The sequence below is a fragment of the Aricia agestis genome, chromosome 11 (assembly GCF_905147365.1).
Source record: "Aricia agestis chromosome 11, ilAriAges1.1, whole genome shotgun sequence".
In the NCBI taxonomy this organism is placed as follows: Eukaryota; Metazoa; Arthropoda; class Insecta; order Lepidoptera; family Lycaenidae; genus Aricia; species Aricia agestis.
Window position 1 is genome coordinate 15258718 of NC_056416.1, and position 25933 is coordinate 15284650.

The window sequence follows — 25933 nt, forward strand, 5'->3', positions numbered from 1 at the left end:
CCTACCCGCCCCTATTACACTATTCCCTCTTAAAAGGCCGGCAACGCACCTGCAGCTCTTCTGATGCTGCGAGTGTCCATGGGCGACGGAAGTTGCTTTCCATCAGGTGACCCGTTTGCTCGTGTGCCCCCTTATTTCATAAAAAAAATGATGACAAGGTCAAATATTAGCAAATTTTGTTAATCAAATAAAGAAATCGCGTTAAAAAATAAGTGTCCCCAAAATTTCAGCTTGATAGCATTTGTATATTTTTTGCTATGCGCCTTCAAAGTTGGATATTCAAGTAGAATTTTTTTTCAATTAAATTTATTAATATTTGTATACCATTCGACATTCGATAACTTATGCAATTAAAAGCCACTTTTATTATGAAACCACTTTCATAAACGCAATATTTAATATACCTATCGAACAAAGTTCTCTTCCGATGCGAACAAACTACGAAAGAGTGACGTCATACTTTCGTAGCACTTTGTATGAAGCGTTTCGGGCAGGTCTATTTTATAAGATGTTTGAATTGTCATATCTTGGTAAATTTTCAAGCTATCAGAGTCATTACTTCAGCGATGTTTCTATGTTTTAAGGGTCTTTCAATTACCAATAAGAAAAAAAAATTGTCATCATGCCTATTATAATATTCGTATAGACTGGTGTATAGATGAGCATACTACACGTACATTCCTTACTCTATCCTTTAAGCATAATAAAGTCTACACAGGTTAACTCTGAAATCTTGTGTAACTTCAACAGGTACATTACGAGTTAACCCATCGGCGTAACCGCCCAGCGTCAACCGGTTACAATAACCCTTGACCTTTGAGGTTTTTCGGTCCCGGTACATAGGTCGCGATATATCGGAACCCATTAGTCGGGGCTTAATGCGAATGCGGAAAGGAAACATGCCTGTTGCTTTTAAAATAATTATATACCACATAATGAGTTATCGTGATGGTACGCTTACACGTGTGGCATACTCTACAAACCTCCACAAACATAAGTAGCTGTTTGGCTTGGCTTATAGCCTCTGAAGCCTCTGATAAGGCTGTATTTTGTGAAGTAGCCAAATCGACTAAGTGATAACGTATCTTGCGACAGGTAAGCGAACACTGTTTGATACCATAATGCAATATCTGCTTACCTGCTTACCTCTCGCAAAATACGTAATCATATAGCTTTGTGGGAACAGCGTGGCGGCCGAAAAGGGAAGATCTTCTAACCGAGCGAGGTGTTATGCTCGGTCAGGCCGGAGCCCAGGTGATACAATTCAGCTGTCGTATTTATATCGACGCAGAAAACTTCGATAGCGCGATACAAGAATGTTAGACGAAGTGTGGGTAACGCCACAGCTTATATACAGCTTACAGCTATACGGATTACTTATACTATCATATTATAAACCTTGTAGCCAACTCTGCAGGTTGGCTACAAGCTATAACTTAGCCAATATTTTGAGCTCTATATCCAAACCTAATCCCGCTATTCATTTTATACCCACCGCGTTAAATATACGATAAGTGAGTGTCTCGGTTAAAAATGATCCGCGCGGTAATAAATTGCTCAGCACAAAGGATCCACTAGTTAGTATGATCGAATGGGCAGCCATCGCGATGGATGTAGGGTTGACACACAATTTTTCTTTTTTCTATTTATAGAATGGGGCACTAGGGTCTTAACGCGAGTAGCAATACAATCCTACTGCATATGATGTTATTTTGTCGTATAAAATAAAATCATAATCATTTTGCATATTGCTGTCTAGCAACGATAATTTACAAATAGGCCACAATATGCAAAATAATTGTGATTTTATTTTAAACGAAATAGACATTTTGAGTGTCAGCTACTTTGCATCTTATGACAACATTTACCCCAAAATATACCTACATGAAAATCTACGAATAATAAAAACTAAGGAAGAGTGAATGTGTCAAAAAATTTGTCCCCGAGTCACAGAATATATTAGTAGTACCAATATTAGTAGTACCAACCCGAGTCTACAAAATGTGACCCGAATACATGCATACTTTATGCATGTATTCGGTACACAATTTTGTGTAAATATAAAAGTGACAATTAATGTCAACGGCTTTATTTCGTGAGTGTTAGTGTTTCGTAGCTATTGTCATCTTCTAGTGTGCGAAAAGGAACAAAATTCAAAACGGTTGAAGTATAGCTTTGTCCACATTGTGCCTTTTTTTGTTCAACAAGGGCATGCGTTATAGCGCAGTCCACAGCGAAGATTTGGCATGCCCATGACGCGCGTCGTTTCCACCCGCGTTGAAAGAAAAGTGTCATAGCGCGCGCTACGATTTCAACGCGCGTCACGGGCATGCCTCACGTTCGCTGTTGACTGCGCTATAAGGTATGCCCTTGATGAACAGAAAAAGGCGCAATGTGGACAAAGCTTATGAGTGCTACGTTTCCTTATTTTTTATTATTGGTAGATGAAAATAATAACCTTAATCGAGTAATTTCGCTGTCACATTTTTAATCTATATGTATCTCATTTTAATCAAGTAATTTAGATAAACTTTTTACAAATGTTAATCAACAAAATCTATGACGCTATCTACGAGCTGGTTCTGTAAAGCAAACAATTTCTGTTACTACTAAAAGCTGTATTTAGCGACACGAAATGTAAAATCATAATGGCATTCTAATTAAATTAAAACATGACAAGTTGTGAGCGCTGTCGGATAAAACTTTGGAGCGTCATGCAGTTTAATTGTCAAGCACCTAGATGGATGTTTCATAAAAACTTTCCGGTAACACTGTGACATTTTAACATTGTTAAATGTAATTTAACATACGAGTTGAATTGACTGACGTAATTTTTGACTTGTTTACAAGGATCTTGATAATATATCATATTACTATAGAAAAAAGTGAGCTCCGTGCGAGTTTCTTACGCCGGTTCTTCTCGCCGGGTTAGTTCCTGAACAGGTGCCTACCACCATGTAGGACATTCTGAAAACATTTATTCAGAAATAAAACAATTTTGATCTTGTGGTATTTGAATGAGACTGTCACGGGACGAGGGTATCTCAACTTTGCCAATCTGATAAATATCTAAACAATGTCAATTTGATTGCACTGCTACAAGCTAAGAATAATGAAAACTAAGGAAAAGTAACTCGGCAAAAAACGTGTTCTACAATACTTGTCAAAAATGTGTACCTTAGGTACACATTTTCAATACATTTGCAATATTTAGGTGACCTTGAGCGGTATCAGGCTGACGTTACATAACAGTTCGAAAGGAACCTTTAAAACAGTAATAGTATGGGAGTTACGTTTCCTTAGTTTTTATTATTCGTAGGCTACAAGTATAAATGTGCACGTGTCATCTTCTATCATGTGTGCACGCACGTAATGTACCCGTGCAGTGAAATGATGTTCAAGCTGTCAATCCGAACAATTTTTTTTTTATAAAATACCAAAACGAGCAAACGGGTCATGTGATGAAAAGCAATTACCGTCGCCCATGGACACTCGCAACATCAGAAGAGCTGCAGATGCGTTGCCGGTCTTTTAAGAAGGTATATAAATTCAATTACCAAATCTCTTCCCACCAAAAAAACGCGACTTCTATTATTCACAATCAGCTCACTCTTCATGATATTCAACAATAAATCAGCAACTAAAATAGCGTGTAAGTATAAACAACTTCACGAGTGTGACACAATAATATCTTCTGAATTTATTCGCTGTAGGGTCGAAACATAAATCGACTTTCAAACTAATACAAAGTCTCGAAAGTTCCACGCATCAGACAAAATAAACAGGAGCGGATGAGCGATAGGCCAGCGCCAGCCCTGGAGGAGCCGGTAATTGATAATGGATGACGTCATCGCAGCCCAATGATTGATCGGCTGCGGCCCAAATTAAAAACTGAACATGCTAATGTACCGTGACAGACACTAATTGAGGTAATCCTATAAAGCTGGATAATACGTTTAAGAGTGTAGAACTGTGACCGGACACGATCTGGGGATGAATCGCTCCCACGTTTATTATTATTGTAGACACACCAGTTACCAGATATTATGGATGATATGCGCTTAGCACTGCTAAACTAATTTAATGTATGAGACTATGTCTATAAAAGCTAATGTAATGCAAGGGCGTTTTTCCTGTCATGTACGTCATGGCCTGCGCTCGGATCTGGTCCGCATGCAAGTTGCCCGCATCTAGGGAATGCAATACCGGGATCCCGAAATACCGTGAATCCCCGTCTAAAATTTAGCGGGATCCCGCGGGACTGGCGGGATTACAAAATAGCGTAATTCATACGTGTGACCACAGCCCACTAAACAATTTACCTTCGATTCACCTATAATTCAGTTTAAATGACAATTGTACCAACCAGCGCGGAAGTTGTGCGATTTTTTTCAGCTGCTGGCTACCTTGTGTTGAATATCAGGAGCCGTTTGACAGACGACACAATTAATACCTTAACTTTTTTAACATACTTTTATATTATAAGTTTGTTAAAAAAAGGTTTTTTAGTTGTTTTTTTTTTATTATTTTTTTACGTAGCCATTTCCAAAAAAAGTTTAGTTATTTAGTATTTATATATCTAAAGGTATTAAATAAACCCTTGTAAAAAATTGTCCGACAAAATTTGTTTTATTTATGTTTCTAAGAATAAAAGGGGGGCTATCAAGTAAAGTCATTATAACGATTTATTTTAAAAGTTTAAGTCCACCCTGCGGGATCCCGCAAATACCGGGATCCAGCGGGATTGTGATGGTTCAGTCCCGCAAATACCGGGATTGAAATTATCCTGCGGGATTTCATTCCCTACCCGCATCCTATCATTTCTTAGATGTTCGTCCTGTCTTGCGCGCATCACGCCATGTTGTCCAGATCCACGCGTGGGTGATGGTGTAAGTCCCCGACCTGAGGGTAAGATTATCTCGTGTAACTAGCCGTTGAAGGTTAGATTTTATTCAGTAGGTAGGTATCTATTACCTTTTTTCTAAAGCAACGAGATCCTCATTAACCAGCTCTAAAATTAGACCAGACATTTTTGATGACAAAACAAATTAAACCGGTCTGCGACAGGATAATGATAATGGGATTCAATAGAGTCTACGTGCAGTGCATTTTGAATCCTGCGATGTCACTTATAGTACGTGCACCTAATAATATTATGCAACGGCTAAACTAGAGACATAATATAAATGTATACAGTAACGTAACTGTGTTGTTAAAATCGAATTCGTGCCATTCATAGACACTACTGATTCGGTTCGCATTACAACGTGACGAGGTGACGGGTACATATTATTTTTAAGCCCCCTTATTTCATAAAAGTGAGCCATTTAAATTTTAAATAGGCATCCTAACACAAAGGGCAGCATGTCCGTCAATTCAATGTGTATCGACTATCGCATGTAGTAAATGAAGTTGAGTTTTTACACATCTTATCACGTAGCAATATGACTAATACCGTAATGTTTTATTCTCTAAATCTAAAATCAAGCTTACACAAGGTGCGTGCGCACGATTCTACCTAGTACGGAGTTAATCTACCATAATATATAATTTACACTGTGCCAGAGACGTATAGATTGGCTTGGCAGCGTTCAGAACTCGGTACTCACTTCGCCAATACCGCAAAAGTTCACAATGGGACCATACTTCACGTACTGCGAGAGACAGTCCCGTTCGAGTTAGAATTTGGCACGGCTTGAAGGGCACTTGCTATCACGTCTTGCCCCTATGATAGTTAACTAGAATAAGTTTTAACTGAAGTAAGTTGTGTGTAGTTATCTAGTATGAATCTGCGGGTAATCTTAAAATTGTAGTTAAGTAGTTTTGAAAAGCATTTGTTTTGAACTGACTTGACTTTGACTTTGAAACCTTTATGTAACCCTTTATCTATTAAAATCTTCTTAAGCCGCAATGGTGTTGCTTAAATCAGTAATTTTACTATTTTGAGCAACATTATTGTCGCTATGCTCTGTCTTCTATCAAGTCTGTTTCCTATCGAATAGCAAAATGATATTCTCATGAAATGCTATTGATATTGACATTCCATGAATACCATTTTGTAGTTTAATAAGAAACCGAATGGAACAAACACGGATACCTTCATCGATATTGCACTAATATAATAGGGACTCTGATTTTCAAGATTAGATCACACAAAAAGTACGGCTTAAAATATCAGTGCACTAAAATTCAACATCCCATTTTTCTGTAACTTATGGCCACTGTACACAGTTGCGAACTTCATACATGACGGCCGAACTGGTGCAGCCGGCATGTGATACGTGATGTGGGCAGATTTAGGCAATGACCTTTGAAGCATGTGACCTTTATACATGACCTCTGTTTGACGATTGCAATATCATGCAACAGAGGTTTCCAATTTTGTCCAATACTTTTGTGAGGTGTAATTCTCAATAAAGGTCCCCATATACGTAGGGGTAGGCAGATCGAATCCGGTCGGACTGACGTGACTGGACTCGTTTGGTGAATCCTCGTGAGTGTGCACGAGTCCGGTTAGGTTAGCCTGCGGTCAGTCCGGTCTGATTCGTTGAGCCTATAGTTGAGCCGCCTAAATAGAAGCCTGATTTTATGAAAATGAAAAAATACTACTCATAGTCATATTTTACTAGTAGTCATAATTACTAGATATAGTCATTTCAAAGACGCAAAACCAATCCATAGACCATACTATTCATATGTTAGTATGTTCGTTTATATGTTTGTTCATCTTAAAGTATGTTTGTTTTTGTGTGACAAAAATTTCATGCTTTAAGCGCAAAACTATTTTGGACAATTTAGTAAAGGTTAAAATCTGAGAAATTGATTCATAGACAGATCATGGCGGGCTAACTTAATTTGGTTGCGTCAAACCCAGCCGAATGATCACGACTGTATTGACGTACGGTAAGTCTTCCGAATGACGTAAATCTGAGGGCCTAGACAAGCGGCAAGCGATTATCGTAAACGCCAACGCCAACGCCACAAAATGTATGGGATTTGACATTAGAATTAGCTAGCGAAGCGATGACTTATGTCAAATCGCATACATTTTGTTAGCGTTTACGATAATCGCTTGCCACTTGTCTACTTGGGCTGATGATTTGTTCGATAGTAATATATTGGGTATATATTCAAGAAAGTAATTTATAAAGAAATTCATACATTATTTTTTCCGTTTACAACTTTTTTAAGTTTGAGAATTTACAACCGATCCGTGTTGAGTGCGGTGCTCGTATAAAAAGAAATATTTTTTAACAGCACAAGTAAAAAACTTTATAAAGTCGACGGTTTACGTTACTCTTACTTGTGCATTCGTAATTTAGTGCGGTATTAAAACGGGGGAGTCGTTATGATTAGAAGTGTGTAATTAAAATAGAAATTGCGTACATTTTAAAACATGTAACCTAAGCTTTTAAGCCAAGATGCCATGCTTAAGGCTATACGTTTGGTATTTTACATGGACAGACGATTAAAAAGTAATTTTCGAAAGATAGAAGACACGGACCATACACTAATAATAATTTAATAATAATAAAGTTTATTCCCCTTTTTTGAGATGCACCCACGCAGCATAATCTCTCATCGTTTTTAGGGTTCCGTACCCAAAGGATAAAAACGGAACCCAATTACAAAAATTTCGATGTCTGTCCGTCTGTTCGTCTGTCTGTCTGTGTGTCTCCAGACTCACAGATAGACACTGTAACTCAAGAACTACTATAGCTAGACTTCTGAAATTTTCACGAATTGTGTATATCTGTTACCGCTATAATAAAAAATACTAAAAACAAAATAAATTTAATATTTAAGGGGGGCTCCCATACAACAAACGTGATTTTATTGCATTTTTTTTTCTTGATATCGATAACGGCAATACATAGGCACTTTAAATATTCACGTAATAATTAGTTTTATTTGTAATTTAATAATTTATAATATTAAAATATAATAAGATAATAAATCCTATACAAAAAACACAATTTTCAGCCTATTTTTGCTCTATTGTGGTACGGAACCCTTCATGCGCGAGCCCAACTTGCACTTGGCCGATTTTGTGAACTTTCTAAAGTAAACTAAATAAATGAAAGCAAATTGTATATGATTATTATAAAATTATTATTTTTTTTTCACTTCGGAGTGGGAGCTTTTAATCTTGCACCTATGTAAAGCATGTACAGTCGACGTCGATTATTAGGCAATCATTGACGAGTATAATATCCTCTCGTTTGTAATCCTATATTGTGTTTTATTATATATTATTTTTACTTGTTTGTAGTCCATCACTGGCCAACATGGGGATGCTACAATAGTTACATGACGTGATATTGAGATATCATTCTCGTCACAAAACACATCACATACGAAACACATTCTATAAATAAAAGCTTTCAAATGAATTGTAACATTCTTTATCATAAACGTCAAGGGGAAATCTTCGTACAAATCTTAGATCGGCATTAGTAGCGCCGTGTTTCATACATCAATCCATCAACGTCGCACTGCTATTGTATGTGTTGATTTACCGAGGCCCTACGAGACTGCGAGGCTAGGGCGACTGAGGGGGGAAGACAAAAAATAGCTTACCGGCTTTCTTCCCACTGAAGCTAGGGTCCATTGGGTTACCGCATTATTGAAAACCAAATCCTGAAACAAATAAATAATACACCTTAGCATGCTTAGGTTGGGCATTGCAACGGCGAAAAAGGCTGACGCGACACAATCTTCCAATGTGTACTTAGTTATTAAGATGTTAATTATTGTTTAGCTGCCAAAATTATTATAAAGAACATAAAGTCTCATATAAAGTTTCTAAAGCAAGGTATAATAATATACAGACCTGTACAAGGCCTACACAATTTAGGTTTGAATTAAAATAACAAGTTAATATCGTAACCAAAACCAGAGACTCCATTAGCCCAAACCATTTTCCACGATCACAAATATATATTTAAATGTTTAATCGAATTAAAACTTCATAACCCAATTATAATTATTTGAACTCGCCAAATTAAATTTGTAAATTCTGTTTCCAAAGTTTTAGGAACATGTTTTACATGGATAAAGGTTATTAGGTTGTAGTCAGCTAGTCAGCGGCTCGACGCAGCTGGAAACCCCTTTTCTAACCCCCTTTTTACCAACCCCCTCCAACTAACCCCCTCTCCTAGCTGCCCCCTCGAATCCCGACGCACTCCAGATGCAGTAAAAACTAAATTAGATCACAATATTTGGACTGGGAATAAATGTTTAAGCAGCAAGGATACCATCTGGATTTTGTTTCAAAGCTTGTAGGATACATTTTGGTTGTAATATTTTATGTTAAATTTGTATATGCTGAAAGTTTTAGTGTCTCTGAAGGATTGGGATGCTAGAGTGTTATATTTAGTAAATGACAAATATATGGGTAAAGAATATTTCTCCAGCGGTATTTAAAACAGCTTGATATAATTCGCCCATGACTATTAACAATGTCGGATGTGAAAAACGACAACTTTACAGGAGAGCGATTTAAAGTCTAAATTGTGCATAACTTTTTACTTATTTCAAGTAGGATCATGAAATTTCAGGGTAATACTAAACAAAGTTATTTACGTTTGATGATATTATGAGTATCTCGTATTTTATGCCTAAATATGAGAAAAGTCACTTCTGACCTTTTTAACGGGGTACGAGTAATGCTGATTTGTCGGAAGTGCGAGAACCGACATTGTTGCTTGTAGAAAATCGACGATTGCTTGTCGGAAGTGGCATTTACGTCATTGTTAAGTGATAACTGTTAATTTAAAAATATGTCGCATGTAGAAATTACCAACAAAAACGACCACAATTTAAAGAAAGAGAATAGTTTTATGGACTTCTGTCAAATAAAACGTAAAAACAATGTACGTATGAAAATACTAAACATTTCTTATGATTTAAATAATTCGGAAAATCAAAGTTTCATCCGAAATGAAAACTTACTTAAAACATTGAAATTAAAAATTATTACCAACACCATTTTGTTGACTTTTTGATGGCATAACATAAATTAACTAAACAAAAAAAAAAAATATGTATGTATATAATGACATGTGCCAACAAAAACCTAAATAAATAAAAAAATAAATAAAAAAATATATTTTTTTATTTATTTATCGTATTTTTCATGGTTTTGCGATTTGGTGACTAGTAGCCGCAATAAAGCCAGACTTTCTTGGCATTTTGCTATTAAGCAGGTAGGCAACAAACATAAAGATTTACTCACATTATGAAATAGTGACATAATTCCCAAAAATAATGTCTAAAATGCTATTTAAATACCACAATGGATCAGAGAAAATCTCGGATGAAGAAGACTGCTTTTGAATAATTAATCTAATAAATACTAATCTCAATTTTTCATGTCAACAAAGGCTGTGGTGGTACGTAAGTGTCCTAAAATGTAGAAATTTTTAAGAACAACTTGACTCCGCGAACTTCGTTACATGGGCCTGCAAAACAGTCAGTCCTTCGTCAGTACTTTCTGTATTCCCCGCACATTTAGGCACTATCATCTCTGCAGCATATTTGGAAGATCTAGATGAGATCGATAACCAGTCGTTCAACTTACAAATTCAAATTTTAAATTTTTAAATAATAGCGTCTAAGCAGGTTTAAATTATGTTACATATTTTATGTAAGGTATATAAAATCCTTATTGTAATAAATACCAATCTGAGCAAACATATTTCCATGACACTAAAAACTATGTTGCCAAGAATCCTGGGCAGGCAACCTGTTTGACATGTTAACGGTCATGTGTCATGGCGGCGTGTCATTGACATTAACGGCTGCGACTTAAAATTTCCCGCCATAAAATGGCGCGTACACGTGTTTTACAACTTGTAAGCCATCAACTCCGCGCCAACGTGCCCTCTTTATTTTACGAATATTCATCAAAGTTTACCGTATAGTAGGATCTGAATTTACAAGGTTATATACGAACGTGCATGTCTACGGGCATTATAGTTTTCCAAACACATGTGTATCTCAACATGAGTAAAATAGGTAGACCTACAGACACACTAATCTTCTTCTTCTTCTTTATATATAAAACTCAAAGGTGACTGACTGACATGGTGATCTATCAACGCACAGCCCAAACCACTGGATGGATCGGGCTGAAATTTTGCATGCAGGTAGATGTTATGACGTAGGCATCCGCTAAGAAAGGATTTAGATAAATCTCAACCCCAAGGGGTTAAAATAGGGGATGAAAGTTTGCATATAATAATACTTCTTAACGCGAGCGAAGCCGCGGGCATAAGCTCGTTTATGTATATTTATTCATCTTTTCATAATTAGATATTTGACGACAATAATATTAAGTTTTATTTAACACTGCTTTTTGTAAGACAGCATTCTAATATAGATTTTTGAGGATATTAGGCCTCTGCCTCGAAATCAGCAGGCAGTGGAGCGGTAGCAGCGGCAGCGCGGCGTGGGAGCGGCGCGTTCCACTGTATAGATTTATATGGACTAGGGGGTGAGCAAAAATCTTTTCGTTTTCGCTTCGTTCTAAAGTCGCCGATGAAAGTGTATGGAATTGACATAAGCTTTCGTTAATATGACGTTGACGTTCGACTCGTCTTATGTCATACATTTTGATCGGCGATTCTATAACGAAGTGAAAACGAAAAAGTTTCGGCTAAATACCCTGCCCCCGTAGACAAGTGGCAAAACGCTAACGCTAACGCTAGCGCTACAAAATGTATAGAGTTGACATTAGTATTCGCTAGCGAAGCGATGACTTATGTCAAATCGCATACATTTTGTAACGCTAGCGTTAGCGTTAGAGCTTTGACACTTGTCTACAGGCCCTGGTTCTCGAAAACAGTTTCGCAGCGAACGGCGCGCTGCATACTAGACGGCTACCCGCGCCGCCGCCACCGCTCCCGCCCCACTGCCCGCAAAATTCGAGGCTGAGGCCTTAGGGAAAATTTTCTCACAGAAACTTTGCTTTGCTTTCGAATCTAGGCATGGATCAATTCTTGCCTTAAAAAAGATCAATCGAGTACCTTAAAAACATACATAAAAAAATTACATGTAATTTTATTCTGAGTGGCAATGTAACTGATCGACGATTATGACTGCGGAGGCTGATACAGCAAGATGAGAAGTGCCCTTCACGTATGCGGAATAATAACTAGCTTCAGTGTTGCCAAATCACAAAAATCACCCCTAACCAAGGTCATGATATCACTAGGTATTATTCTAGCAAAAGGCATTGTCTACGTTAGTTATAAAATTATAAGTTTATAGATATTAATAATACGCAGTTCATCTACATAAATATTTATAATTTAAAATTTTGTTAGTCATGCTAGAACTCGAGAACGGCTGAACCGATTTGACTCATTTTAGTCTTTTATGTTTGTGGAAGTAGAGGAAGATTAGTACTAGGAGGAAAGTGATGGGAAGTTCACCGAACCATCATCGTATCTAAGCTATGTAACCTTTAAAATGGGCGCCAAAAAAATATAAGCCAGCTTATGACGACCTCTGTGGCTCAGTGGTGAGCGCATTGGTAACTCAAGCCGGGGGTCGCGGGATCGAATCCCGCCGACGGAACAAAAAAGTTTTCAATGTTCCCGGGTCTGGATGTGTATTAAATATGTGTATGATATAATAAAAATCTTAAATATATGTATAGTATAAAAGTATTAAATATATTTCCGTTGTCTGGTACCTGTAACACAAGTCTTTTAGGTACTTAGCACGGGGCCAGACTGACGTGGTGTGAAGCGTCCATAGATATTATTTATTTATTGATTTACTAGCTGTCCCGGTGAACTTCTTGTCACTTTAAAACCTTCCCTGGACTTCTATGAATATTTTAAGAAATCAGCCCAATCCGTTCAGCCGTTTTCGAGTTTTAGCGCGACTAACACAATTGAAAATCCATTTTTATACATATAGATATTGTTTCTCTCCTTGTTACATTTCTTACAACGTAAACAATAATACAGAGATGGAAATAAAAAACATTAGTGTGGCCCGATATGTCAAGTGTAAACATAAACCATTTTTTGTGACGATTTTTAATGAGAGTAAGTAGAAATTGAAAAATTTTCGAAAATGGCGTGACAGTATAAAAATGAATCCATTTTCGCGTGGTCACGACATCACGCGTAAGCGGCTGGACCGATTTTACTAAAATTTGGCATAGAGATACTTTGAGTCCCGAAGACGAACATAGGATATATTTTGTCCCTGAAAAATGTACCGTTACTGCACAATATACTATTTGCGTGTAAACTATTCAATTGATTTTGATGAATTTTGGTGTGGAGATACTTTGAGTCTCGGGAAAGGACAAGGGATACTTTTTGTCCCGGAAAATGTACGGTTCCCGCACAATAAACTTTTATGATTTTCGCTTAAACTATTCAATCCATTTTGATGAAATGGGAGAAATACTTTATATGGCAAAACAACGTTTGCCGGGACAGCTAGTCTTTAATCTTTAGACTCCTCAAAATCGTTTCAGTGATGTAAGCCTGATGTGATGAAGCCACAGTACAGACATACTGTGTGTAGTGTATTAAATAGGTTCAATTTTACTTAATTTAGTATGCTGCATAAGCTACGAATAATAAAAACTAAGGAAACGTAACTCCCATACTATTACCGTTTTAAAGGTTCCTTTCGAACTGTCATGTAACGTCAGCCTGATACCGCTCAAGGCCACCTAAATATTGCAAATGTAATGAACCTAAATTTTGACAAGTATAATTGTAGAGCATGTTTTTTGACGGAGTTACTTTTCCTTAGTTTTTATTATTCGTGGTGCATAAGTCAAAACTGGACGAATAAAATCGCGCGAGAAGCCTGTACCTTATAATGGCTGGCGAAAGTCTTAACTCAAAAAAAAGCATCAGTTGGCCTCCGTCCAAAAGAGCTTAAGTATTAAGCACTTAGCAGCGTAATGCATATTGTTCCAGTGTTCACGGCCGGCCCGCACTAGTGTTATTTATACCCTGAAGGTCGCAAGACGGATACGCGACCGAAATGGAAACTTTTGTCAACTTCTTCAAGATTGTATACAATTTACGTAGATTGAAAGCTTGTAGGATTGTCGAGTGTTTCGAAAAGGCATCATGACCTATATACGTATGTACTATCGAGGAAATTAATTCCTAGGCAGTTGACAGACCAACGTTATTTGGACGGATCGTGTCAATTCAATGTTAATTATACTTAATTCATAATAATTGTGATCTGTCGGCTGGGTTTGACGTAACGCTACCAAACTAGTAACTACGTAGGTCCCCCATCTGCCTAGAAATCAACTTTACTGATAGTACCTACAATATGGCAGTATTTAGCAGATGGACCTACGTATTTTGGTCGCGTTATATAAAACTCATCCGACAGATCCCGGCTAACATTGACTTGACACTACCAAATACTCGATACTAACAAATAACGTATGTCCACTATCATGTGCCTACAAATCAATTTTCCTGATGGTACATAAGTACATTGATGCGATGACTGTTACCACGTTACAATAAAGGTGAACGCACACTTATCGGAGCCGAAAGAATGGAACGAGCCGAAAGAAACGAATTTTAGAATTCTTTATATGAAATCCTATGAAACCTCGCACATTTGCCCGCGTCGAATCGGTCGAATAAGGTCGACGAAAGGAAGGAAAATGACCCCAGAAAGGACTTGTGGAATTCGTTTCGTTCGGTTCGGCTAAGTGTGCACCTTTATATGATTGTTCTACGCAGACAAAGCCGCAGGCACACAGTAACCACCACATCCATTATTCGCACTCCACCGTCATCTAAACTAGGCCTTTACATCCGTTGTGGATGATTTATACAGTATTTTTCAGAGCGAAGTAACCACTCCTCAAATATAATAGTAGTGCCTGGGACAAGATTTTTAAATGTCCGTATGGTTGCCCAAGCGCATACGGCATTCTCGCATCATAGTCGGCCTAGTCCAGAGGAAAGAACTAGTCAATACGTCTGGGACTAACTATGTGCGGGTTTCCTCACGATGTTTTCCTTCACCGTACGAGCGTCCGTATTATGTACTTGAGATCAGAAAATGTCTCATAGGTACACGCCTCCACCCGGGTTCGAACCTGCACTCTCCAGGAGTGCGAACCGAAGGGCTACCCATTAGGCCACGGACGCTCACCGTCATCTATCAACGGACAAAAAAAAGGATTTTTCAAAAAATAATTAACGGCAAAATTACAGTGTATTAAATGGGCGCCATTAATTGTAACAACAAAAGCGCATTACCGCCATTGTTCTGAACAATTTCGGCGTGTCGAGTGTGAAGACAGCGGGTTATTATTTCAGCGCCGGCGGATGATTGATCGCTTCCTTGACACTCAGCCGCGAAATGGACGTGACATCTGATTCGATGATTTGATAACTACCTTCAGTTGAATTTTTATCACTTTACTAGCAGCTGTCCCGGCAAACGCTGTTTTGCCATATATAAAGTATTTCGCCCATATTATTTTATTGAAGTGACTAAATAAATATGGCACCATGGCAACGTCCATCGCTATCCCGTCGCACAAACAATGGTGGCCGTCAGTCTCGAGTTGTAATAATTTACTATTATTTATTCAACAAATGCACTTCTCAATTTAAAAAGTACGCAGTAGCCAATTCTCAGAGCTATTGAATATGCATATAAAATTTGGTAAAAATCAGTAAAGCCGTTTCGGAGGAGTACGGTAACTAACATTGTGACACGAGAATTTTATATATAAGATAACGGGCTTACATTGATGATGCATTTCAGTGAATTCCAGAGCCCATTTTCATTATTCCAGTAGCAATCCAGCGCCAGCGGGAATACTTGATTCGATCACTGAATTGGAATAATTTAAGTCCGCAGCATGTTAATAAATGTTTATATCGGATAGGATGAAGAGGTTTCTTGTATTATCTTGGTTTACATAGATTTTGAATTTTTTCTTTTAATTTAGTCTTACAACAAATTGTTTGCACAGATAGATTTACAATTAGTATTTCGTTACAATGAACGAAACGTTTTATGACAGTTTTGTCTATGAGATATACAATAGTAAATCTGAAAGTGTATGCATCATCATAATTTCTGAGTTATTAAGTCATAGATATGTGTACTCAAATAAACTGCTTATTCCATAGAGTTAATAATACGTCATATACCATGTAACAAAATCAGAAACCACATAAGCATTAAGATTTAAGCAGTTCATTTTAGTACACATGTCAAATATCTATATTTGTACTCAAATGAACTGCTTATTCCATAGAAATTATAATACCGAATACGAACATACCGTGTAACAAATTCAGAAACCACATCCAGCCCTCGCGATTCCGTGGCATGTCACACCCACATATTAACCATTTACAACGACAACTACGCGACATTTTTCACCAACAAAATGGCCATGTCTAACGCACACATAAAATGTCTATCCGGCGTCGAAACGCACAGAAACTGTGTAACTAGATCTTGTTTATGGAGTTGAGGCAAATTGGCACGTACATATTATACATATTTCATTTCCTATTGGTTGTATTATAACTTTTTTGTTGCTGGAATAAAGTCGACGCAGGATTCCGAGGCTAAGAGACTGCGAGTGGATTTCGGGAAGCTAATAATAATAGCTCCCACACCGGTTTCGGTGACGGTGGCCTGTTCCAGTGAAACCAGGCCAGCTACGCAGGAGTAATTTTACAGTGCCCAAGTGTGTGCGCAGTACACAAGAGCACTCTCTATTCCTTTACTCTCATAACCCAGTGGGACGAAAGACCGACACGACCGGCGAGAGATCAGGCGCAGGACCGACTTTTTACATGCCCATCCGACGCATGGATCATCTTACTTATCAGACAATCAGGTGATCAGCCTGCATTGTCCTAACCAATCTTGGAAATAACATGTTTCCAACGCAGGAATCGAACCCACGACCTCCGAGTCAAGAGCCGCGCTCTATACCACTAGACCACGGAAGCGTTGGGAAGCTAATAGAGCTATCATCATCAGCCTATCACCGTTTATTGTTTGGAGACCTAAATCTGCAAATTATAAGTACCTTACTAAAAGCCATAAGCTTACCACTTTTAATGCTTGACACGAAAAAAACAGGATATAACATTATATCTCATAAGAGGGCGACTAACCCAAAAAATCAAACATCGTCCTTCTCTCTTCACGCTCACGCCCGTCTTTTATGAAAGAGGTGCCAGGTGAAAAATGACGACGCGGATTCATCGCCAAATTAGTATTTTCTCAATAACTCGATAAATATGCAACATTTTAAAAATCCGCTAGGTCGGTTTCTGAATGATAGAGTTTTATACAATGTGTTTAAATATTAACTTAGTTCTATGCACGGTTATGGCAATAAATGCAAAAATAGTGAAAATTAGATGCATCTTTGTGATTTTTTCTATCGAGAAAACTTTAAGATATCGTGTTTCTAATTTTAGAATACGAAACAATTCAGGGCTTATTTTCAAGTATAAAAATAAATTAAAATAACGTCAATTTTGGGTTAATCGCCCCCTTAAGTAGTTTTTAAAACAAATCTTTTGTATTCTACGTAGTTTAACGGCACTGTCTTAGCCCGTAGAGTACTAATATTTAACTTTGAAAATAAACAACTAGTGTATAAGTAAAACCACGTGGTCCGGAAGGCTATCCCTAAAATAGCCCTAGAGGGCCGAGAGGAAAGCAGAGGGAAAGGTATAATATAAACAAAACAAGTTATTTCCTCACCTGAATACATTAACCCGGCCAATCTCTGCGTTAAATTCTTAACTTTATTCGTAGTTCCATCCGCTATGCTCACAGATTCGAACGATTTAGCTTACACTTTATTTCCATGGCAGGTACTAGATTCAGCGATTGAATATTATAGCAGTCAACACAACATAACTTGTAAATTAAGAGTCCATATTCACAAAGTGTTCTTTAGACACAGTGTGCCTCGTGTGATTTAAAAAATGTGAAATAAAAAAAAAAAGAACGAACTAAATAAAGATTAAAAAGTTAAAAAAAATTAGAAAAAAGTTAAGACAATTGTTTGCATTTTAAATCGCTCATCGTGAGACGCAAAAACTGAAAGCTATAAAAACGTTGTTTACTCAAGTTTTTAACGGCGCTCGCATCTGCTTTTAAAATATTTATGGCAACACTAAAACGGAAAGTGCAGTGAACTTGGACTCTAAGTCTAAGCTAAGTTTGGATCACTTTCGCCGGTACTAAATTAGCCTTTGGCTCGGAGGTCAGACTTAAAACAAGATTTACGACGAGGCAATTCGTTATCTCCGAATTAAGGCCGGTCTCGACGAATATTCATTAAAGACGATAAAATTATTTAACATTTCAATATAATTTGTTTTATTAATTATTAGTAAATGTTTTCTGCGACTTTGTAATTTAGGTAACGAACATTTTGCCTGTGTAAAAGGTTCAAGCTTTCCTTAAAGGTTACATCCTAAGCCTTTAATTAAGAGTCCAAAATTCCAATAGTTTGGTAGTCTTATCATTATTTCTATACTCTATGTAATAAACGAACTGATTTTAATACAATTTATTTCTAAGTTTAAATATAATAATAAGTATAAAATATAACAGGTAAGTAACATGTTTGATGGTGTGAGAGCAGGACAGCAGTATTTCATTCCGGCTGACTTTAATTAAGTGTTGACTAACGGGAATTTATGTGAGTGAAATATCGCCGACGTGTTGTTAGTTTAATTTGTTTAGCTAATTTAACTGTGAATTGCTTGTTAAGGTGCTTACTCGATAATTATAATTAATTATTATTAATAAACATCCAAGGTGCAAACAGCATACTCATAATAATATTATATTAGAATAAAATCTTACTTATTATTATATATTAACTAGGATCGAAAGTATCTCCATAACATGAGTTTCATTATAATCGATTTTTTCGATAACGACAACTTTTTTAGCGCTGCTACTTTGACAGTAAACTATAGAGGTACAAGGGATATCCTTATCCATGTACCAATATTATAAATGCGAAAGTGTATCTGTCTGTCTGTCCGTCTGTCTGTCTGTCTGTTTGTCCATCCGTCTGTCTGTCTGTCTGTCTGTTTGTCTGTCTGTCTGTCTGTCTGTTTGTCTGTCTGTCTGTTTGTCTGTCTGTCTGTTACCTCTTCACGCTCAAACCGCTGAACCGATTTTGCTGAAATTTAGCATGGAGATACTTTGAGTCCCGGGAAAGCACACAGGATACTTTTTGTCCCGGAAAAAGGTACGGTTCCTGCGCGATAAACGAGTTTTGGCGCAACGGAGTTGCGGGCGTCATCTAGTACTATATAAACTCGCACAATATGACAATATACAGTGTTGTCGCTTTTTTTTTACACCCTTTGTGTGTATTTTTCTTTGCAAATAATAATTTCAAAAGGTCAAAAAGTTAACTGGAAGAGATTCCTTAGTAGCAATAATTTCGCCTTTTGTACATCAATTAGTACTATTAGTAATATTTATTAAATGTATCTTTCGTATTATGTACTGTATTTTGGTGTGAAATAAAGAGTTATTATTATTTTATTTTTTCTACAAACCGAATTTCCGGTTAAATAATATTATTATATAATATTTTCTTACATTTGTCACTGATTTTAGCGCTGCTACGAAACGACAAAGAGCTGCTACGAAATTCTAATAATATTATGAATTAAAGACGATAATATATATGTATTTATTTTTCTTCGGGATAAAAATCAGTTATTTCTTCACAGCTACTATGACAAACGTCTTTTTTAACTTTATAGAAATGAAACTCAATTTATCAAATAGATAATATGAAATCCCTCCCAGAAAATCAGAATAGTTATTTTCTTTTTAGTCACTATAATTTTCAAGTCTTTACAGAGGAAATCAAAACAAATAAGTTAGAAAAATGTTAATGGTAATAATATTGAACATTTTTGTTTGTTATCATTTTCATGCCCTTCGGGAGAGAGAATTCAAATAATTTATTATTAATAATTATTACTTTTGGGCAGTTTAGGCGCGGGAACAGGTGGCATGACGATCGGAAAGAACTTCGCCGATAAATCACAATAAACAATATCTGCGCGGTAATAAAATAATTAATACACAATTACCGGGCCATTACTTAACTGTTCGGAGATAAATCACGCCCGCCCTAGCCGCCCAGCCGCCCAGTCTGGCCGCCCTAATTGGCGAGGAAACGTTACATTTTGTGTAATTTTATTATTAATTTAACATTTCGTTGTCGCCATAAATTATGTGTAATGCATCTTGACCTATAGTCCTGTTGACTCGTAGAGGTAGTGGGATCGATTGCAAATGTTGGGATGTCGTTACCAAAGCTTGCATTACTGGCTGATTGATAAGTTTGACTAGGAAGATGATAATATTATAATAATATGCGTCCGATTACTGAATTTTGTCTCACTAATTTTATGTTTTATAGCTGTTATAAAGAAAATGTTTTAAACTTATTTTAACACTTCAAAGACTTTTTTGTTGTTGTATAGTTTTAATGTCTGTAAAAGTATTTACCTCAGTATGTAAGCGGGCCCCTAGACGATCAATTTTATTGTGCAATATCACGTATCAAGCAATATTATTGACCGTCTAAGGTTGATTTTCAATCTTATTGTCAAATAAATTGTTCAATACTATTGTTGAATACTATTTTCATGGTGCAATAATGATATTGCATAATAAAATTGATCCTCTAAACTCTAGAGGCCCACTTATCTACAATTTCGCTGTGCCGAGATTTGTTTATCGCGCAGGAAACGTAATTCGGGGAAAGTTATTTGTCCTTTCCCATGACTCAAAAGAGCTTCACAGCAGGCTTTACACCTTTTTAAAAACGGAAACGAGACATAAACTTTCACATCTATATTAATACTAGCTGTCCCGGCAAACGTTTCTTTGCCATATAAAGTATTTCGCCCGAATTATTTTATTGAAGTGACTGAATAAGTATGTCACCATGGCAACGTCCATCGCTATCCCGTCGCACAAACAATGGTCGCCGTCAGTCTCGAGTTGTAATAATTTACTATTACTTATTCAACAAATGCACCTATCAATATAAAAAGTACCCAGTAGCCGATTCTCAGACCCACTGAACCTGTATATATAAAAATGGATTTTCAATTGTGTTAGTAACGCTAAAACTCGAAAACGACTGAACGGATTGGGCTAATTTTAGTCTTAAAATATTCGTAGAAGTCCAGGGAACGTTTTAAAGTGACACGAAGTTCACCGGGACAGCTAGTATGCATATAAAATTTGGTTAAAATCAGTAAAGCCGTTTCGGAGGAGTACGCGGCCTAACATTGTGACACGAGAATTTTATATATAAGATTATGAATGCAAAGTTTCTAATACGGATTTCACAAACAAGAACTGCATTTAGAGAGGAACTCAGTCTATTCAAACGTGCTTATATTAAGTCAGATGAGTAATTAATTCTGAACTTAAGAATAGACAACTGCTTTATTATTCAAAATCTCGATCAGCTCTCATTCCTCGAGTTCCCTTCAATATTCTGACTTTGCAGATGACATACATACGCGACAGACAAGAACCCTCATTTATATGATAATTTGGATGTATAATACATGTACGAGTTTCCTAAATATTGTACGAACTCCCTTATTAACTTTTTAACCGACTTCCAAAAAACGAGGAGGTTATAATATGTTCGGCTGTGGATTTTTTTTTTCTTATTTTAACTCATAAATACTGCGAATAAAATTTAATAATAATAACTATTGTTCGTTATGTGCCACAATACAAAGTGATTTTACACAAGATCGCCATAATTTTTCAATAGAGTATATTATTACTGCAATGTTATCACGCTAAAGGCGGCACCAACATAGATGCAGTTAACAAAATATTTTGTTCGACGTTGAACAACATTTCCCTTCAATATCACGTGTGCAACAGATTTTGTCGGATTATTCCCTGCATGTGATAGTATTAGTTCATATGTTCTGACGACAGTTAAAAATTAACATCCAAAAAAGTGCACAATGTCGCTAAAAAATTTACACTTCAAAATATTGTGTAGCGAGAAATTATATCTGTCGCAGTGGCCAGTCGCTCGTTTGAGTTACGCCTTAAAATGGAATAATAGTATCCAGTGTTCTATGCACTCGCTTATAATGGAGTTGAACTAACCCAATAATGTCGTTCCGTGTAATTTGTGACTCTATACGCCAATGTATTTCATATTTAATAGCATTTGCATGTATGTGTTTGTGCACTAGGTGGATAGACAAAATCTATTCACCTAGTGTATTAAATACCGAATACAAATAATAGTTAAGCTTCTCGCCTTTCAAGAATAACACTGACTTATTATTTTTATAACATTATTTTATGATTTGTAAATATGATGAAGAGTGTAGAATTTAATAAAGGGGGATATTCGGACTTTGCGAAAATACTTAATTTCTGTCATTATAACCATAACTCATTTAAGAACCTACAACATTCAGATAAACTTCGATGAATTTGTAAAAACGTTGTTATAATTATTTTATATGTTACACTGCAAAAATTATACAATCACAACATAAGAGAGCAAAACATGGGTTCGTTCTTTAATTAAAATATACAGCAACATCAAAAAGTATATCGACAATCATCTCGACTTTTAAACTCGTTACGATGTAAAAATATAAGTCTTTGACTACACGGTACTGTCAAAGACTCGCCTCGACAAAGGAGTAGATAAAACACTCGACGCACGCTCCCCAGGGAAAGAATAACGCTTAGGCCACTTTTAGAAATACGAAGGTTCAACTTCATTGACAGTTTAAAATTTAAATAGATTCTATTGAAAATACATCGTTCGTCGTAACTTGTTTTAGAGGGTGGAAAGTTTTAGTATCGAGTTATTTTATATTTGAAGTACTTTAGCGTTATATAGTCCCACAAAATTCTTGTAAAATATTGCCGAGACGATAATAACATAAAGAGATTACTACTTTTCTTACTTTAGAGAAAAAGGAAGAAATAACTTATACTCTTCCTACGTTTTTTTAAACTCTACTTTTTATCAAAATCGGTTCAGCGGATTAAGTCTAAATGCATAACGGACAGACACTTCCCCATTTATAATATTAGAGTAATTAAAAAAGACATCAAAGTATTTTATTGTGTCCTTAAAAAATAAAAAAAATCGTATAACAAAGCGCATCTGAGTATAGAGGGTGCCAAAAAATTCGGTTTTTCTCAGCTCTCTATAAGCGCCATCCAGGTTGCTAACGAGACAAAACAGTGCAATCAAAGTTTTGAGTCTGCAATAATGAGAATATTGCTGGGGACACAGTTTAGAAATTCCGGTCACATCTCTCCCTCCCCCTGCACCGCCTCACCCCCGCGTCGCCCCACACAGTGACAATCCACTATTTGATATGTCTGCGCCAATTTAAGTTTGTTTCACTATTTTTCGGGGGAATTTCCGAATAAACGTAATACTTTAATCGAATAAAATGCCATTGAGTGATGTTTTAAACTCTTTGGGCTCTTGTGGTACTCTTCACGGGAAAACTATCGCACTTTCGGGTTTGGGCTTATAACTACTTTACACCAAACGATAGTAAATATGTTTGGTAGAAGACATTTTTAATTTGATTTTATATACTCCTAGTTACTATTAAATATTTACATTCAAATACTTTCTTAAAACGAACGATTGCTATGACATTCAACAAATTCAGAAAATCTACATTTATTTCACGTGAATACAAGATTATTTCCTATATTTTAATCCGAGTTTGACAGTCCACATCCTGAGTGGTACGAGTACGTAAATCTAAATCCGTCGTACAAACGACTTGGATTACTACTGACATATTAACTTCCGACTTCACATGTCGCCTGCAAACTTTAAGGCTCCCCGCCCACTGACGATTTTAGCTATCGCATGTAACATCTTTATATTTTCATGTTGCTATATTTTTCGATCAAAACTTGCAAATCGCAAAGAATCATAAACAATCGGCCAAGTGCGAGTCGGACTCGCGCACGAAGGGTTCCGTACCCATACAAGAGCAAAAATAGGCTACAAATTGTGTTTTTTGTATAGGAAATCCCTTAAATTTTTATTTTATTTTGATATTATTGTGAATGTGTGAAAAATTTAAGTGCCTATCTCTTGCCATTATTGATATAGAGCGAAAAAGGCCGAAAAAATCACGTTTGTTGTATGGGAGGCCCCCATAAATATTAATTTTTATTTTATTTTCAGTATTTGTTGTAATAGCGGCAATAGATATACACAATTTGTTAAAATTTTAGAAGTCTAGCTGTAGCGGTTCTTGAGATACAGCCTGGAGACAGACAGACGGACAGACAACGAAGTCTTTGTATTAGGGTTCCGTTTTTTACCCTTTGGGTACAGAACTCTAATATTATGCATTATGGCTAATACTACCAGTACCAGTCGTCGCTAGTTTTCACATCCATATTATGCAAATTAATTTTAAAAATATTTTGTATATGAATTCCTTGGCGCTAAAGTAGTAAATATGATATGGCGCAGAAGTAGGTAACAGAATAAAGATTATACGCGATACAAAATTGGATTTAAGTTTCATCCAATCTAATTGTTCTCAAGTCTCACAATATGCATTATCGAATCATCCACGTAATATGGATCTTCAAGTAAGCAATAACAAATATACGTTGTTGCTATCAGATTATCGTGTTTCTGTGTAACATTTCACATTATAGAGCTAAAACATTTCTAAGTAGACAGACACAGTATACTTAGAAAAAAGAAGACAGCAAGAGTACAATTATTAAGCTCTTACAGCCATCAAAAATGTATATTTTATTTTTTATCTCAAACTTTCATTTCATCACTCAAACTTTCATCAACATTCCCTACTTAATAATAGAAACAGGCCCTCAAAATTAAAAATTCAAAAAAATATTATTTTTAAATCTAAATAGTTCTACTAATCATATTTACAAGATAGTGCAACTTGGTGCTTACCGCCGCTTCAGTTCGGGAACTAGCCCAGTTGGAAGAATCGACTATAGCAACCAAATACATATTCTTTAACTTTCATTCGAATTCAATTAATAAAACAAACAGGCCATCGAGATCCAAGCCCTCGAGAGCACGCAATCATAAAATGCTATCGAAAATATCGACAAAAACATCGAACATCCTTAACCGATAAATCGCAGCAATTTGTCGCGCGTTTAGAAGTCTTTACGTTTTCCCTCCTCGAAATGGAAACAATTTCGCACGAAAAATTGATCCAATTTGCATTTCCCAAAACGATTTCACTTGCCTCACACGTAAGTGCAGTGTAACCATGCTTCAGGTTTAGATATAGTGACGGCGCTTTTAAAATTGTCGATACGGCTTCAAAAGCACTCGAAGCAATACGCTTCGAATTGATTTTATATCAATGATGCTATTTTATTGCTGTGATTTGATATTATATTTTAAGTTGCGAATTCATTAATAATTATAGTTTCGTGTTTAATAAATTTTCGTAATTTATTCTGCTCCAACTATTTTATAATGCAAAATGTATTTATATAAATCATAAAGACAATTATCAAAAGGTTATTTTAAAATAAATGCCCGATATCTGAGGTTTCTTAACAGAAATTTATCTAATCAACAGCTTCATTAATTCCTGAATATTCTCACACCAATCAAAAGAGTTAGCGAATAGAAAAACTCCAGTCAAAAAACCATACAAACCGATAAATGAGTCCGACGCAGCTTAACACTATAGTGCACAAATCAATACAATTTAAAACGTTTTCAGCGTCTGTGTCCGTAAATCGCATTATGGCGGGTTCCTGTCGAATACCTAATAAGTTAAATTAGTGCGACTGTAAAGGGTAACTTATGCAGTCGGTTTCTTTGACGGCCCCTCAATTA

The 25933-nt window shown here is 36.3% G+C and overlaps 1 long non-coding RNA gene across 1 annotated transcript in view; it reads right to left on the reverse strand.

Annotated features, from left to right (window-relative positions):
- The window catches only part of LOC121731960, an 84462-nt gene that overhangs the window by 36035 nt on the left and 22494 nt on the right, over positions 1 to 25933 (reverse strand). Inside the window, exon 2 of the long non-coding RNA XR_006036308.1 lies at positions 8581 to 8640. This is a non-coding gene — a long non-coding RNA (uncharacterized LOC121731960). The remainder of the gene's footprint in view (positions 1 to 8580; positions 8641 to 25933) is intronic.